This window comes from Babylonia areolata, chromosome 6 (genome assembly GCF_041734735.1).
Source record: "Babylonia areolata isolate BAREFJ2019XMU chromosome 6, ASM4173473v1, whole genome shotgun sequence".
Classification (NCBI taxonomy): domain Eukaryota; kingdom Metazoa; phylum Mollusca; class Gastropoda; order Neogastropoda; family Buccinidae; genus Babylonia; species Babylonia areolata.
The window spans coordinates 12487621-12504279 of NC_134881.1; the positions used below are offsets into that span (position 1 = coordinate 12487621).

Here is a 16659-nt window from a genome sequence, read left to right on the forward strand (position 1 = left end):
GCCTCAGTGGTCAACCCACTGGTATTATATATAGTGTGTTTATCATGAGCCGGCTGTTAGTTGCGCGATCTGTCCTCCTTCTTCCCTTCCTCTTTTCGTCCTCCCCACTTCCCTTTGATAGTGCCAGGTTCCGTGAGAAAAGCATTGAATGTGCCAGTCTAGCACTGTTGGTCCTTGATTGGTCCGTTAACCTCAAACCAATTGGGAAGGTTCTGGGTTGTAAGACAGTTTGTATATGGCGCGAATTGGTGGAGGATAAAACTGGTAGACATGTGTGGTTCCATCCTTTTTCCTTGCTTGGAGCAGGCCGAGCCGGGCGGACAAGACAGTACCGTGGTGTCTGTGTGCTGTCTAAAGTTAGAGAAATAAACACCTCAATTCATCTCACAAAATGACCCTGCTGTGGTACGAGGAGAGTGTGGATTGTGCACCTATCTTCTGTCTTTATCCTACCCCCTCCTTCTTCTTCTTCTACCCCTACCCCTTAACTCACTCAGTACGACCAGTCCTCTCTTCTCTACACAGACCCCTCGGATGTCCAGTGGGCGTCTGAATGACCCAACCTTTAGCTTCCGTCGTCAGAATTGTGGTATTCTTTGTCAACATTCACGTCTTCATTATAAGAGCCTTCCGCTTGCAATATTTTGATGATGGTATTAACATATATTTTAAAGAACACCTGAAAACCTGAGAAATCTGGAGAAATCAGCGAGTCGGTTTTGGAATTCATTGGTAAATAAAATTGTGTTTTACTGTGTGTGCATGTTTTAGCTGGTTAAAACTTCCCTTACTTGAAGATCACGTCAGTTAAACTGGCACGTTATGGATTCTGTCAGATTTCGTTTTTTGTTTGAGTGTTGCCTGGGTATAGTTTGGTTTACAAACGGTTTGATACTAGACTTTTCTGCAGACGATCACCCGAACTGACCGCAAGCATAAGATTTTTTATTTTATTTTATTGATTTTTAAAATAATTCTTTTTTATCGTCTCTGGCCTCAGTTGAAATCGACCTTTTTGGTCAGTGTGTACGATTCATTGTAAGCTTGATCGGTACTCAGGGTAACAGATAGGTACATATGTATGCAAGCCAACTCGTGTGGACGTTTTTGGTCAGTGTGTACGATTCATTGTAAGCTTGATCGGTACTCAGGGTAACAGATAGGTACATATGTATGCAAGCCAACTCGTGTGGACGTCCACTGTACTGACACTGCATGAGCAGGTCCGAAAAAACAACAAGCACTGCAACAAAAAAAACTTCAGAGTTGTGATTGCTCAGTACCCCCAGAATTGTGCTCACGTCCAACCTGGACTTCAGTTCCTCCTCTTCCTTCTTTCATCCCACCAGCATCCTAGCTGTTTCACTTGATTGTATGGATGGGTCTGGTTATTACTCTCGTACTTGGTAGACTATCCAGAGGGTCACGATATATGATACTGTCTAGATAAACGACGTGCTTGCCCTGTCTCTATCAGTGTACCACGTAAACTGCATCTGAGTGTCAACTCTTGCTCTTAAACTCTTCAGAGGACGTAGAATGCTGTCTCAGTGCAGATGAGATTTGGTTCTAAAGATTGGATCCAGACAGAGCACAGTCAATCGACTCAGCCATTAAATTCAAAGAATTTATTCTCAGCTGAAGATTTACAATGCCATTCTTCAAGCACCATACAACGGAAACATATCAATCTCTTCACAGTCAATCTTCGTAGACTACTGCATCACCACCACTTCGTTCCTACGTCAGTTGATTCACCACAACAGAATTTTCAATTCTTTGAAAACACTTCGTCGTTCCTGTAGGATCACGCGTATTTATGGTATTAATAGCAGCCTCGTTCTGGCTACAATAATGATACTTGTGATCAGCCAAAGCCGGGACGGGCGAGAGATTCGACAGCAGGGAGAAGAGAACAACGGCTGAACACTGAGAGGGAGGGGGGCCTTCATTGTTCTGCCCATGAGAAGCCTTGCTGCTACATATAAAATATAGATATAGCTGATGCTGCTAAACCACATCTTAGATGGTGTCAGAAGCGGGATACTGTGAGTAGATTTTTTTCACTTACATCAGCCGAACGATCGTTTGTTTACGTTGACAACACATAGATCTAGTCCGAAACCGTCGAACGGATCTTGCAAGTTTAACATCATTTCGATCATGGTAAACCCTGCAAGACAATACACAGCGAATGTACCATTGCCTTCCAAGTTGAATGTAGAGGGAGGTAGCCTCGCACACAACTGGAAAAAGTTCAAACGTCAGTTTAATAACTATATGATAGCAAGCAGATTGAACAAAGAAGAGGTATCATTCCAGACCGCCGTTTTTCTAGTAACCATAGGGCGAAGAAGCCATGGAAATGTTTGATGGTTTCCACTTTGATAAGGAAGAAAACAGAACAGATTTACAAGTTATGAAAGCTTTTGAAGATTTTTGTGTAGGTGAGTCTCACGAAGCATATGAGTCATACAAATTTCACACGTGCCGACAGCAGGCAGGTGAAAGTATTGAAGCTTTTGTTGCATCTCTTCGTCAGCTTGCAAAAACCTGCAATTTTGGCAATGCTCAATTGGAAGATCGCCTGATTAGGGACCAAGTAGTTGTTTGAGTTAGGGAAGAAACAGCTCGAGAAGAACTTCTTGAAGATAAAAAGCTTAGTCTCGCAAGATGTTTGGACATTAGCTGAGCATACGAACTTCAAGACAACAGTCTCACTCCATAAGTGCTGGTCATGAGGGATCTAGCATGCAAGTCAATAGACTACAGCCAACAAAAGAGCAGAAGTATCAGAAAAAGAAATACAATGTCAAAGAAGACAAAAACTTCAAGAGATGTACTCGATGTGGAAAAAGCCCAATGCATGGACGTAATGATTGCCCTGCCAGAGAAGCAGAATGTAGAAAACGTTCTCAAAGATGTCACTAAGGTAGTTAGACGACTAGAAGATGACATTGACACGGACATACTGTTTGGCTCCATTGAAACTGAGGGGGAGAGCTCCACTTCTGTTGGTGTAGTTGAAGAAGACCTATGGCATGCCACAATCAAATGGAACGTTTGTTAACTACAGAGTGGACACCAGTGCCCCGATGTTACAGTGGTACCAGAGAGATACTTCAAGAAAAGTTATCCACTTATAAAGAAGACTGGCAAGAAATTGTTCGGTCCAGGACAGAGTCAGCTGACTCTGTCAACAAACAAGACTTCCTCAGATCAAGATCTGTACGTCATTTCCAACTTAAAAGAACCTCTGTTAGGAAGACCAGCCATTGAAACTCTTCACTTGTTGGAAAGAGTAAATGCCATCAAGCAAGAAAGCGGACCTCGGAAAGAATTCCCAGAGTTGTTCACAGGTCTTGGCAAAATCAAGAAAGAATACTAAATCCGACTGAAGGATGATGCAAAACCGTTTTCCATTGCTGTACCCCGACACTTGGCAATAGCTATTAGAAAGCAAGTAGAAGAGGAACTCCGTAGTATGGAAGAGGAGGACATCATATGCCCAGTCACAGAGCCAACAGACTGGTGTGCACCAATTGTGGCTGTACCCAAGTCGAATGGGAAAGTGAGAATATGTGTTGACCTGACCAAACTTAATGAAAGTGTTCGTCGGGAAAATTTTCCACTCCCATCAAAAGACCAGCTTCTTGCTCAATTCTCTGAGGCCACTGTGTTTAGCAAGCTGGATTGCAACAGTGGATTTTTCCAAATTCCACTTGATGAAGAATCCCGAGAGTTGAAGGCCTTCATTACACCATTTGGAAGATATTGCTTCAAACGTTTACCATTTGGAATCAGTTCAGGTCCAGAAGTTTTTCATTGTGAGATGACACATATTCTTGCTGGAATTCCTGGAGTCGTCTGCAACATAGATGACATTCTGGTCAGTGGAAAAGATAAACAGGAACATGACCACAGACTGAGAACTGTCCTACAGAGACTGAAGGAAGCTTGGGTCACTCTGAATGACGTGTGTCTTCAAAACAGACAAAATAAAATTTCTGGGAAACATCATTTCAAAAGATGGAATTCAAGTGGATCCAGCCAAAGTTCAAGCTGTTACCAAACTACCCAGACCAGAGAACGTGCATGAGCTCCGTAGACTGTTGGGTATGGTCAATCACCTTGGAAAATTCACACCAAATCTCGCAGATATCACAAAGCCACTGCGAGATCTACTGAAGATGGAAAACTCATGGACCTGGAATGACCAGCAAGAAACCGCCTTCCAGGCTCTGAAGAAGCAGCTGAGTAGTGCACCAGTGCTCAGTCACTACAGTCCTGAGAAAGAAACAAGTTTCCACTGATGCGTCGTCCTACGGTATAGGAGGTGTCTTACTTAAAAAAGGACATGATTGGAAGCCAATCCTCTATGCATCAAGGTCGCTCACCAGTACAGAGCAAAGATATGCACAGGCAGAAAAAGAGGCTCTGGCAGTTACCTGGTGCTGTGAAAGATTTTCAGATTTTCTAATTGGGTTACAAAAATTCACTATTGAAACTGATCATAAGCCTTTGCTCGCCTTACTGAAAACAAAAATCTGGATGAGCTGACCCGACGCATTTAACGATTCCGGATGAAGATGATACGTTTTTAAGATAAGATAAGATAAGAAAAACTTTATTATCTCCAACTGGAGAAATTTGGTCAGGTGCATTATCACAACATAGACAATTAAACAACATGGGGACCATAACTGTAAAAGCCAACAACAGCCCCTACAAATATTACGAAGATACAAATGTAAAAAATATCACATACATCGTTTCATACATACATCCACACACTGCAGGTAATAACTAGTATTCTTAATGTAAAAACAGAAAGAATTAAGAAACATTATTTGAATATAATTATAAACATAGCCTACTATACTGCACATTGATTATAATAGACAGATAAGATAAGAATAAAGATGAATTGCGGAAAACCACAACCAGATAATCAGCACACACCCGCACCGCACCCCCCCACACACACCCCCCCCACCCCACACACGCGGATAACTTGATTAAACAAGAGTAATAAACATATGTTCTGAAATAAAAGCATTTCACATATTCGCTTTCAAAAACATTGCAATTAATTATTACATCGTAATTATTAAACAGAAATATATTTAGAATATGGACGTTAGCATTAGACATATTCATTGTACATTCATCCTGCATATTGCACATTATTCTTCCTACATATTGCACATTCATTATAACCAATTGTCACGTTTTAAGCTCAGTAAACACACACACACACACACACACACACACACACACACACACCACAACTAGAACAAGGTACAGCCTATCATGCACGGACTTTCACACGTCTCACATGAGAGTGCGCGCGCGCACACACACACACACACACAGTTCTCAAGAATTTAAAAGGTGGATTGAACGTGGAATAAAAGTCTTCAGAGCTCTGGATTTCAACTTAAAAGTTCTGTAGCGTCGTCCTGATGGCAACAGCTCATAATACTTTGCTAAAATATGGGTGTCGTCAGCTGCTATCTGCCTGCTTTTTTTAACCACTCGACTTTCATACAGCTCTTGCATACTAGCTTGTTTCACTCCCACAATTTTACTGCATACACTCATGACATCGTTCAAAACACGCTTACTCCTCACTCCCAAACTTCCATACCAGCACATAAGTTTCAGTTTCAGTTTCAGTAGCTCAAGGAGGCGTCACTGCGTTCGGACAAATCCATATACGCTACACCACATCTGCCAAGCAGATGTCTGACCAGCAGCGTAACCCAACGCGCTTAGTCAGGCCTTGAGAAAAAAAAAGGTGAACAAATAATGGATAAGCTTACATAAATAAATAAATAATTAATTAATTAATAATTATGATGTAATAAAAAAAAGGTAGTAGTGGAGGGGGAGAAAATATCGGCGGCTGAACCGTGATTCGAACCAGCGCGCTCAGATTCTCTCGCTTCCTATGCGGACACGTTACCTCTGGGCCATCACTCCACTGCAACAGCCAGCTTCACTTTTAAGCAAAACCTCGTCATTTTCCCCAACCTGGACACTGTCATTTCCATCCTGCTGGAAAACCTCCACTGACAGCCCTCGCAATGTGGAGTATTCAAGCAACAATGTCCTCCACTGATAGTACAGCTGCAATAAACACTGGAGATTATCAATGAAGAATACACACGTGTTGAATAAAATCAAGCGCATCTCTGCAAGCATATGCATGCGCACACACACACACACACACACACACACACACACACACACACACACACACACACACAGAGTAAATAATTAAACATCACATCTTTTCTTCTGTAAATAAACATAGAGAAACATAAAACAACATTCACGTTCATAAACAAAATGCATGAATAAACAACAACAAAAACATGCCTGAAAATAATAAACTAAAAAAATTATAAAAAAAAGAATTAAACAGGTATCAAAAAGACAAAATACCAGTCACAAGATGACCCACAATGTTTCAGCGCAGACTTCAGCCACAAAGCAAGTTGCTCACCCCAGGGCTGTAAGTACAGAGCTAGGAATGGGACCACACACCCCACTCCCCTCAATTTATACTGAGCCAGTCACCAACCCACACAGGCCAGCACAGGTGCGCACTACACACACGCACACACACACACATCCACACACGCACACATACATATATATATATAATTATGCTGTCTCAATCTACCACACAGACACACACACACACTCACACAAAATACACACATTGATACAAGCATGCATGAACATACACCCCCCCCCTCCACACACACACACCCCTTCTGCACCCCCCACCCCCCTCTACCCACCCCCACTCCTCACACACTGCCCCCTCCCCCAAACACACACACACAAACAAATGCAAACATATTAGACAAATCCCCATCCTATCTCCATACACACACACTCTCTTTTCTTTAGATTAAAAAAAAAAAAAAAAAAAAGTTGTTGGATTTTGAAACAAACAAAAACAGAAACTAAAAACATTAGAATAAAAACACTTAATCAAAAAAAAAAAAAAAAAATCTAAGACCAAACCACAAACACAAAACCATCTGATGACAATTATTACAGACCATTAAACACACACACACACACACACACACACACACACACACAAGGCAAATGAAACTTGGACCACACATGATCAGATAAGTGACACGTTCTAGCCAACACGGAAGCTAAGACCAAACCACAAACACAAAACCACCTGATGACAATTATTACAGACCATTAAACACACACACACACACACACACACACACACACACACACACACACACACAAGGCAAATGAAACTTGAACCACACATGATCAGATAAGTGACACGTTCTAGCCAACACGGAAGCTAAGACCAAACCACAAACACAAAACCATCTGATGACAATTATTACAGACCATTAAACACACACACACACACACACACACACACACACACACAAGGCAAATGAAACTTGAACCACACATGATCAGATAAGTGACACGTTCTAGCCAACACGGAAGCCAGCCATGACCAAAAACAAACAGGGTGACTCGGAATGACTGCACAGGATTAGAGACAGTAAAGGTCATCCTTTTGTCCTTCGCCTCCATCACGCACACTTCAAACGTGCCCTCACAGCGTGCCCCTCGTACGTGCCCTGGTTCTGCACTGCTTTAACTCACTCAGTACGGCCAGTCCTCTCTTCTCCTCTGCACAGACCCCTCTGATGTCCAGTGGGTGTCTCAATGACCCAACCTTTAGCTTCCGTCGTCAGAATTGTGGTATTCTTTGTCAACATTCACCTCTTCAGCCTTCCGCTTGCGATATTTTGATGATGGTAATTGGGGTGAACGCTGTTAACGTCGTCTCTTTCGCCGTTCGTATGGAGAGAGTTAAAAGGAAATGAGTGAGGAGGGCGGGGAATGTGAGACTACCATGAGGGTGAAGGAGGAGGGGGTGTGATGGGGGCTTGGGGAGGGAGGGGGTGGGGGGGGGGGGGTTACAGGTGATGCAGATGAGGCAGGTGGGTGAGACAGGAGAGTGTGGGTTTTGTCTTAGGACAGTTTGAGTTGGTTTGTATGTGTGTCACTCTATTGATGTGAGAGTAATGTGTGTGTGTGTGTGTGTGTGTGTGTGTGTGTGTGTGTGTGTGTGTTTGAGTGAATCTGTGTGTGTGTGTGAGTGAATCTGTGAGTGTGTGTTGTGTGTGTGTGTGTGTGTGTGTGTGTGTGTGCGCATGCATGTGTGTGTGTGTGTTTGAGTGAATCTCTGTGTGTGTGTGTTGTTTGTGTGAGTGAATCCCTCTCTGTGTGTGTGTGTGTGTGTGTGTGTGTATGTTTTGTGTGTACATAAATGAAACTGTAAGCACGGACTCGATACAACATCGATAATAACTTTGAAGAATATTTGAATCTATACCAACATTTCTAAGCTTCTGTAAACAAAAAATTCTAGATTGACATTTCTTATGAATGGAATCAACATTTCTGTCAAAAGTCAGCTTATTGTCTAAGATGGTCCCTAAATATCTATATTCATTGACCCTCTCCACTGTTTGACCATCAATAACAAGGTCAGCTACAGGCAAGGGGTCTTTCCGAAAATCTATTAACATTTCTTTTGTTTTCAATACGTTGAGATCCAGATAGTTTCTCTCACACCAGGAACAGATCATCTACGTTGCTGGCAAGAATCTTGTGACAGCGGACGCTCTCTCTCGGGCTCCTGTTGGTGACCCTGCTGAAAGGATCGTCAGAAGGAGGTCGAGACACAAATGTTTGTTCATACAGTCATTGAAGGACTTCCCGCAAGTGATGGTAGGCTACAAGAAATACAAGAAAGACAAGACAATGAACTTACTTGCAGCCAAGTGAAAACATACTGCAAGTCACAATGGCCAGAATGAGCTAAAGGTGATCCATCGTTGAAGCCATACTGGACAGTCTGGAATGAGCTGACAGTAGAAAATGAATTATTACTGTCTCAGAGTCGTCTTGTCATCCCAGCAGAAATGCAAGAGGATATTTTGCAACACCTGAACCAAGGACACCAAGGCATGGTAAAATGAAGAACTTTGGCCAAGAGTTGTGTGTGGAGGCCAAGGTTATCAACACAGATTGAGAGAAAAATTTCCAGTTGTGCAGTCTGTGAGAATGAGAGGATACTACACCCAGAGCCACTGCAACCAACAAAGACACCCAACTACCCTTGGCAACGAGTTGGAATGGACCTTTTTGAATGGAAAGGTTGTGGACTACTTTTCTAGATGGATAGAATTTTCACGTCTAAAACAGACCACATCATCTGCTGTCATCGAGCATATAAAATTAATCTTTGCTCATCAAGGAATTCCTGAAGTGGTTATTTCAGACAATGGTCCACAATTCAGTGCAAGGGAATTCACGAAGTTCGCCTTATCATACGGTTTCAGACATCTCACCAGCAGTCCGCTTTACCCACAAGGAAATGGAGAGGCAGAAAGAGCAGTCAGAACAATCAAAACTTTGCTGAAAAAGGCAGAAGACCCATATATTGCACTGCTGAATTATAGAGCCACACCACTTCAACAAGGATTCAGTCTTTCAGAACTACTGATGGGTCGAAAACTGCGGACTAGAATTCCAACAGTACCAAAACAACATGTCCCAGAAGGGAAGAACATGCAGAACTTTAGAGAAGTTGATGCCAAACTGAAACATCGACAGAAAAAAGACTTTGACAGACATCACCAAGCTAGGCCTTTGCCACCATTAGTGAAAGGACAGCCAGTTTGGATCAAGACCCTGCAGATATCGAAGCAGTATTGGTGGATACTTCATCATCACCACCACATTGCACCAGGTCATATGCTGTCCAGACCAATACTGGAATCCAGAGAAGGAACCGATGCCATCTCCACTGCAGAAATAGTCAACAGCTATCAGCATTTGGTAATGCTCCTCATGTGACGTCCACACTTACAGACCAAAAGAATCATCAACAGACATCAGAAACCAAACCTGATGCGCATACAGATGTCCAACATATTGATAGTGACAATCCTACAGATAGAGACAGAAATTCAAGTGCAGTCGTTACACGCAGTGGTCGACATGTAAAATGCCCTCAAAGCTTGACCTATAAACAGTACTTGAAACAAGACAAGTTTGCAAACTGCTGGTTCATGGTGTGTTATTTTTCAGTTACAATTTATGGACTGTTTTAAATTTCAAGAGACTGTGAACATTTGGAACAATTCCAGGACTTATATATAGTTCAAATTTAGCCTCAGAAAGGGGGATGTATGATAAGCCATATTTATGGTATTAACAGCAGCCTCGTTCTGGCTACAATAATTTTGATACTTGTGATCAGCCAATGGACGGGCGCGAGATGCGACAGCAGGGAGAAGAGAACAACGGCCGAAGACTGAGAAGCCTTGCTGCTGCATATATATAGATATAGCTGACGCTGCTAAACCACAAACTAGGCTAATCTTAGAGTTCCTATCAGCAATGGAGACGTGTCCAACTCTTCACTGTCAATCTTCGTAGATTACTGTAGCAACACCGCTTATAGTCTCTTTAATTAAAGTCTGCCGGCGTCGATCCCACACAATGACAGAATCTTCAATTCAGCAACACTTGGTCGTTTCTGTAGTTCCGTTGGTCCAGTCTCGTCGATTGTCTCGTCCTCCATGTCCCTGTGCCTTGGGCAGGAGGCCGAGCTCGGCATTCGAAATGCCTGTGTCTAACTCGATGGCAGTTGAAATACTTGACTCAACTTGACTTGACAAGTTGACATCTTCGTGGTGAGAGGCCTTGTTGCAGGCCTGTTCACGTTCCAAGCTCTAGATTGACTTTGCATGCATGGCGAGCAGTTCCCTTAGGTCTATTGAATGCACTGGGGGTTATACATAGTTGGTAGGTCCTTCCAATGGCTGTCAAGGTGTAGTTTGAAGGCGGTGACTGATAGAGCTGTGACCACCTGATCTGGAAGTTCATTCCATGCTGAGACCACCCTCTGAGAGAAAAAGTTACTCTTTACGGTTGCAGTGAAACCTGTTCTTTGACAGCTTCATGGAGCTGCCTCGAAGGTTCAGCGTGTCAGATAGCTGAAACTGTGGTTTCTCAGTGTTGTAGTTCCCATTGAGGTATTTATTCACATCGATCAGGTCTCCTCTCTGTTGTCTGTGCTCTAAACTGGGCAGTCTTAAAATCCTCAGTCTCTCTTTTGTTTTGGCTTGTTGACAGACTTAGGCTGCTCGTTTACGCTTGTGAAGGACGGTTTATTGGTAGCCGGCAACGCCGGTCACTATTATGTGCTGTCAAGTAACGCTCAGCTGCTTTTGTCATATCCACCAACTGACTTATGCGATTCTTGTTCATGAAGGTGAACAGCTATGTCCTTTGGGCAAGCGTTTATAAACTGCTCTCTGACTATCAGGTTTGACTCAAACTGGCAGTCCTTTGTAGTCTTCTTCAGTGTCTGACAACTGTACCCAGCACTTGAGGTAGGCTTCCACTGGTTCCAGTTGAATGGTAACAGTGTTCTGGACTCTCTCCTGCTTCTGGTCGGAAGTCACAGAAACGTTGGTAACCTTCTTACTTTCTCTGCAGGGCTTTTCTCGGAGGTCGAAAGTCTGCAGCTTCCTCACGAAAAAGATTTCTTTTGCAACACCATTTATATACTGCGTTGATCCCACACAATGACAGAATCTTCAAGTCCATTCAACAACTGACACTTCGTCGTTTCAAATCGAGACGTTTAAATTGTATTACGTCATTTGATAATCAACGTCATAAACATAACACAACCTGTCAAGGTTAGGAAACGATTAAAAAAAAAAAAAAAAAAAAAAAAAAGTTCTTTGATCTGGTTTGTAACCCCTTCTGTCCAGCCGTCTACCCAGTTTAACACGGAACAGGGGGAAGAGGGTGGATAATAAGCGAGGAGGGAGGGATGTGGGAGGGGAGAGGAGCTGGGAGAGGATCACAGAGAGAGAGAGAGGTGGGGAGGGGGACGGGGGAGGGGGTGCTTGTTACGTCTGGGGTGATCTGGATGGTTTGATCGGAACTGCACTTTTTATCATGTCATATCCATTTCTTTGAGAGCAAGAAAACACTTTCAGTTAAATTATGTTTTGGCAGACAGCGAGTTGGTTGTGTCGCTTGTCATGCTAAATTTTATTCCTTTTAAATCATTATCATTATTCAAAAGAAATACTGTTTATGGACTGATCACTGAATGATGTGACTGATTATAATTACTGATCACCATATTGCTCTCTCGATCCACCCAGCCCTGCACCCTCCCCCCCCCCCCACCCCCCACACACAGGTATACAGACCCGCACCCCCCCCCCACACGCAGGTATACAGACATACACACAAACGCACTCATGCACAAAGAGAATCTAAGAAGAGTTTGAAGTACTGTTTGTACAAATATGTTTCAAGTCATGTCTGTTCACATGATTCTGTACACTTGACAGTGCCAGGTAGTGGGATTGTAGGCATTTGGATGAAACTTATATTACCAGCCCATTTTGCAGTGTTTTTGCTACTTTGGCCTGTAGTACATTGTTCTGGTTGCTAACAGTGCTTTTTAATGAACATTTCTTCTTCTTCTCGTTTTTTGGGGTGTCTCTTTCGTTGGGATAATAGATTAAGCCCAAGTATGAATCCAGCAAAACCTGTTTTTGTGGTGTAGTTTTAATACCTTACATTTTGTTTCAGGTCTGAAGGGCATGTTAACCAAGTAGTAGAGCGCTGGTCTTCCAATCACGAGTCCTGAGGTTCAGTCTTGGTAGCGTCGTCTGGTGGGTTAGAGATGGGATTCAGTTTGTTTCTCTATCTCTAAGGTCAACATATTTCAGACTTGCTGATGCCCTAATTCTCTGTGAGTATATACACAAGCAATAAATCAAAGACATGTGTTAAAGACTACAGACATGCATGTTGACAGACAAAGAGTATTACAATATGTATGCTGACGGACATACTGAGAGATAATCCTGCATTATTCCAATCTGTTAACTCACAACATAAATTTTTAGCTTGAAATCTTATGTTAATGCAAAGAATTAAAGTCAGAGGAGAAAGGTGGCAGAATGGTTAAGACGCTCATCTGTCAACACAGAAGGTCTGTGAGGGTCTGGGTTCAAATCCCGCTCTTGCCCTTTCTCAGAAGTTTGACTGGAAAATCAAACTGGGTGTTCAGTCATTCAGATGAGATGATAAACCAAGGTCCTGTGTGCAGTACATACTTGGCACATTGAAAAAGAACCTGTGGCAAAGTGAGTGTTGTTCTCTGGCAAAATTCTGAAGAAGAAATCCATTCTGATAGGTACACAAATATTATAATTATGCATTCAAGGCCTGACTAAGTGAGTTGGGTTATGCTACTGGTCAGGCATCTGCCTAGCAGATGAGGTGTAGTGTATATGGATTCGTCCAAATGCACTGATGCCTCCTTGAGAAACTGAAACTGAAACAAAAAGTAAAAACAACACAAACAGTGAAAGAAGATAAATATTTTATTGTTCCAATGAAAAAAGGATAGAGGTGGTCAGAGGGAAAAACTCTGGTCATGAACAACAGCAACCCCCCCACCCCCCAAAACATGTAGTTGTTTTTTTTTCTTCCTAATTACATGCCAGAGACATGGTCATTAAGACCAGTTAAAACATCCAAGAACAAAACAGACTTGACAGCTGATATGTAAGGCATCTGAAACACCCTGCGGCTATGGACAAAGAAAGCATGTAGTTCAACATCCGTTTACTGACCAACAATAAAACAATGCAGTGAATCATCATCACCCGCTGACCCTGCACAAGTTTAAGAAAAGGTACTTCAATCATTCACAAGTCTTCAACAACACACAGCGTACTCAACCCATTTTGAATAATTTCTATCATTATCTATAAATCATATCCTTTTTTGTTTGTTTTTCCAATCTTAGTTCATAAAATTACTGTTTCAGTTTCAATACATGTGCATATCTGCTATTTTAAGGGATTTTATAAATGCATGTTAAACATTCAAAAATGGTTATAGCCAAACCAAACAAAAGTTTCTGGTTTCTCTATCTTTAGATAACAACAACAGCCAAAACTGACAACCAAACAGTGCAAACATGGATGAACAAGCTGACTTGAATTCTACATTCCACATGTAATGATTAAATAATCTGGTTGTGTCAACCCAACATCCTCCCTCACAAAATCTAAAAAATCTTGTACCATGCATGTTACACACACAAGTGTGATAACTTCATTTCTTAGTCTTAACTACCAGTAAAAACTTACACGCATGCACACACACACACACACACACGCACACACACAATATTCTTGTCCAATATGACTTGTAGAAAAAAAATTAAACTGAAGAAAAACAACAACACACACTGACAAACACACACACATGCATGTACGCAAACCATTATGACCATTGACATTTATTCATTTCTTTTGACAAAACAGAATAATAGAAGCAAAAGCAAGTACACATTTTGGCATTTCCAGTATACCAATGATAACGCTTGTCAAAAACCCTCATTGAGTCATACACAAAGAGGCACTTTGTCAGTTTCCTAATTGTGATTCTCACCATTTCAAACTGTGACAAAATGAATGCAGGGAGATGTAATGTGATCCAGCCACATGAGTGCACTGAATAAGTGAGATGCTGAAGACATGCACTTAATCTCCTATTGAACTTAATGTTCATGGGGTGATCATTTACCCATAACCATTTCATTAAAAACAAGAAAAGTAAGCTCAAATTTTGATAGTGAGTTGAGAAGTTTCTTCTATAAGAAAAAGGTGTAATCTGTTGGGTTTAAAAAAAATTTTTTTTTTATCATAAACAGTTCAGAAACACTCAGAAACCTGACATTATGTGCTGACATAAAAATGACAGTCTGCAGAAGTACAATGTTGCAGGTTCAAATCTGAATCAGTTTAACTTTGCTGTTGCAGCTTCAGTTCACTTTTCTTTTTCAAAAAAAAACAACCCACTTTCATAATTCATTATAACAGACTAAACGCAACAGTGACTGGAACCATATCCATGAATTTACCTTTTCTTTCTGCTTCAACTGATATGTTCACTGTCAACTCCAGGATGATTCCATCATTATACCATAGTTTCCAAATGGTGGAAAAAGGGCTTAAATTGTTTTCAGAATGGACGATCAGCCATATGCTTCATGAAGCAAGCTGGTGTCAACTACATGGCTTTTTGCTCTGTTGTGGACACTGCTGGCCAATTGTGTGAGTTGTTAGGTGTATAACTGTCCCGAGTGGATTGAATGAAGTATTCTGAAATAAACAGAACTGGTCTTGAAACTCACTGGCTCATTAATATAGATATAAATCCTTAATTACTGAGTCTTTTGCTAAGTGAAATAAACTGAACTGGTCTTGAAACTCACTGGCTCGTTAATATAGATATAAATCCTTAATTATTGAGTCTTTTGCTAAGTCTTTAAGAATTTTTTTAAAAACTTTCATTTGTTAATTTTCAGTATTTTGTGCCCCATCATAGCTTTAGTGATGGAAAATAAATGAGTGAACATTATTAAACATGCCTCACCAGGTATTTTTGACAATGAAATGGTGTTGCTTTGTCAGCCATGAATCTATGGAATGACCAGACCTTAAAAGAGAACTCTAGGACTGACAACAGTGCAAGAGGCTCACTGATACAGACAGCACTACACTATCGAGCAAGACAACAGCTGTACCAACAGCCCACACAAGACAGACTGCAGCCTCAACACATTCAACAAAGGAAACAAGGTGTCCGCTGGTCAGGGAGGTAGGGTGGACAGATGGCCCAGCAACAGTCAACTCTTCCTTATCAGAGGCGACAGAGCATCCGATTACCACCACTATCCTCCTTCTCATACTTTAAACACATCATGAGGGGAAAAAACAACAAAAAAAAACAAGAGAGGCAAGGCCTTCAAGACTCACTTGTGGCAAATTAAGTCCCCTAGCATTAATTACAGAGTAATTTCCCTTTTTTATTATCTGCACCAAAACGTTTGCAAAATAAATAAAACTTCCATGCTTAGCAAAAGAAGTTCCTGTTAGAACAAACAATGATAATAATGACTGCTCTTGTTGTTGTGTCAGAATATCAGATCAAAGTGCCAAGTTAAGAGAATACAAAAATATAAATATAACAGTAAAGATGCAGTTTGCATATAATTAGGCTTCATTTTTTATTTTTTGGAGCCCATCCCAGAGGTGAAATATTGTTTTAAACAAGATGACTGGAAAGAACTGAATTTTTCCTATTTTTATGCCTAATTTGGTGTCAACTGACAAAGTATTTGCAGAGAAAATGTCAATGTTAAAGTTTACCACGGACACACAGACACACACACACACACAGACAACTGAACACCTGTTTACACAAGTGAGTCAAGAAGAGCAGGGTGATTCTGAGAAGGAAGGAAGGAGAGGATTATTACATCTAGGACTTCGCAAGTTTATCTCACAGATGTTGGTGACAACCACAGTCCGCCTACTCATGGAAGAAGATAACGGTGCTTTTTGTAGAAGTATGTTCCACTAAACTGATTTCGTAAAAACTTGAAGAAAAATAATTTGACACTGTAGATCTCTGTTTGTGATCAAGCGAAATGCTACTGGTTTCAGTAAAAGTGCTACCTAGAGC

General features: G+C 41.4%; 1 protein-coding gene across 4 annotated transcripts in view; it reads right to left on the reverse strand.

Annotated features, from left to right (window-relative positions):
- The window catches only part of LOC143282741 (xaa-Arg dipeptidase-like), a 109405-nt gene that overhangs the window by 11355 nt on the left and 81391 nt on the right, over positions 1–16659 (reverse strand). Inside the window, exon 1 of one of the 4 annotated variants that reach the window (XM_076588487.1) lies at positions 7669–7689. The exons of 1 other annotated variant lie outside the window; for it this stretch is intronic. The gene's annotated coding sequence lies outside the window, so the exon portion shown is untranslated. Of the gene's footprint in view, positions 1–6450; positions 6571–7668; positions 7690–16659 lie in introns of those variants that run through there. 2 more of the 4 variants (XM_076588483.1, XM_076588485.1) reach the window with 2 other exon arrangements.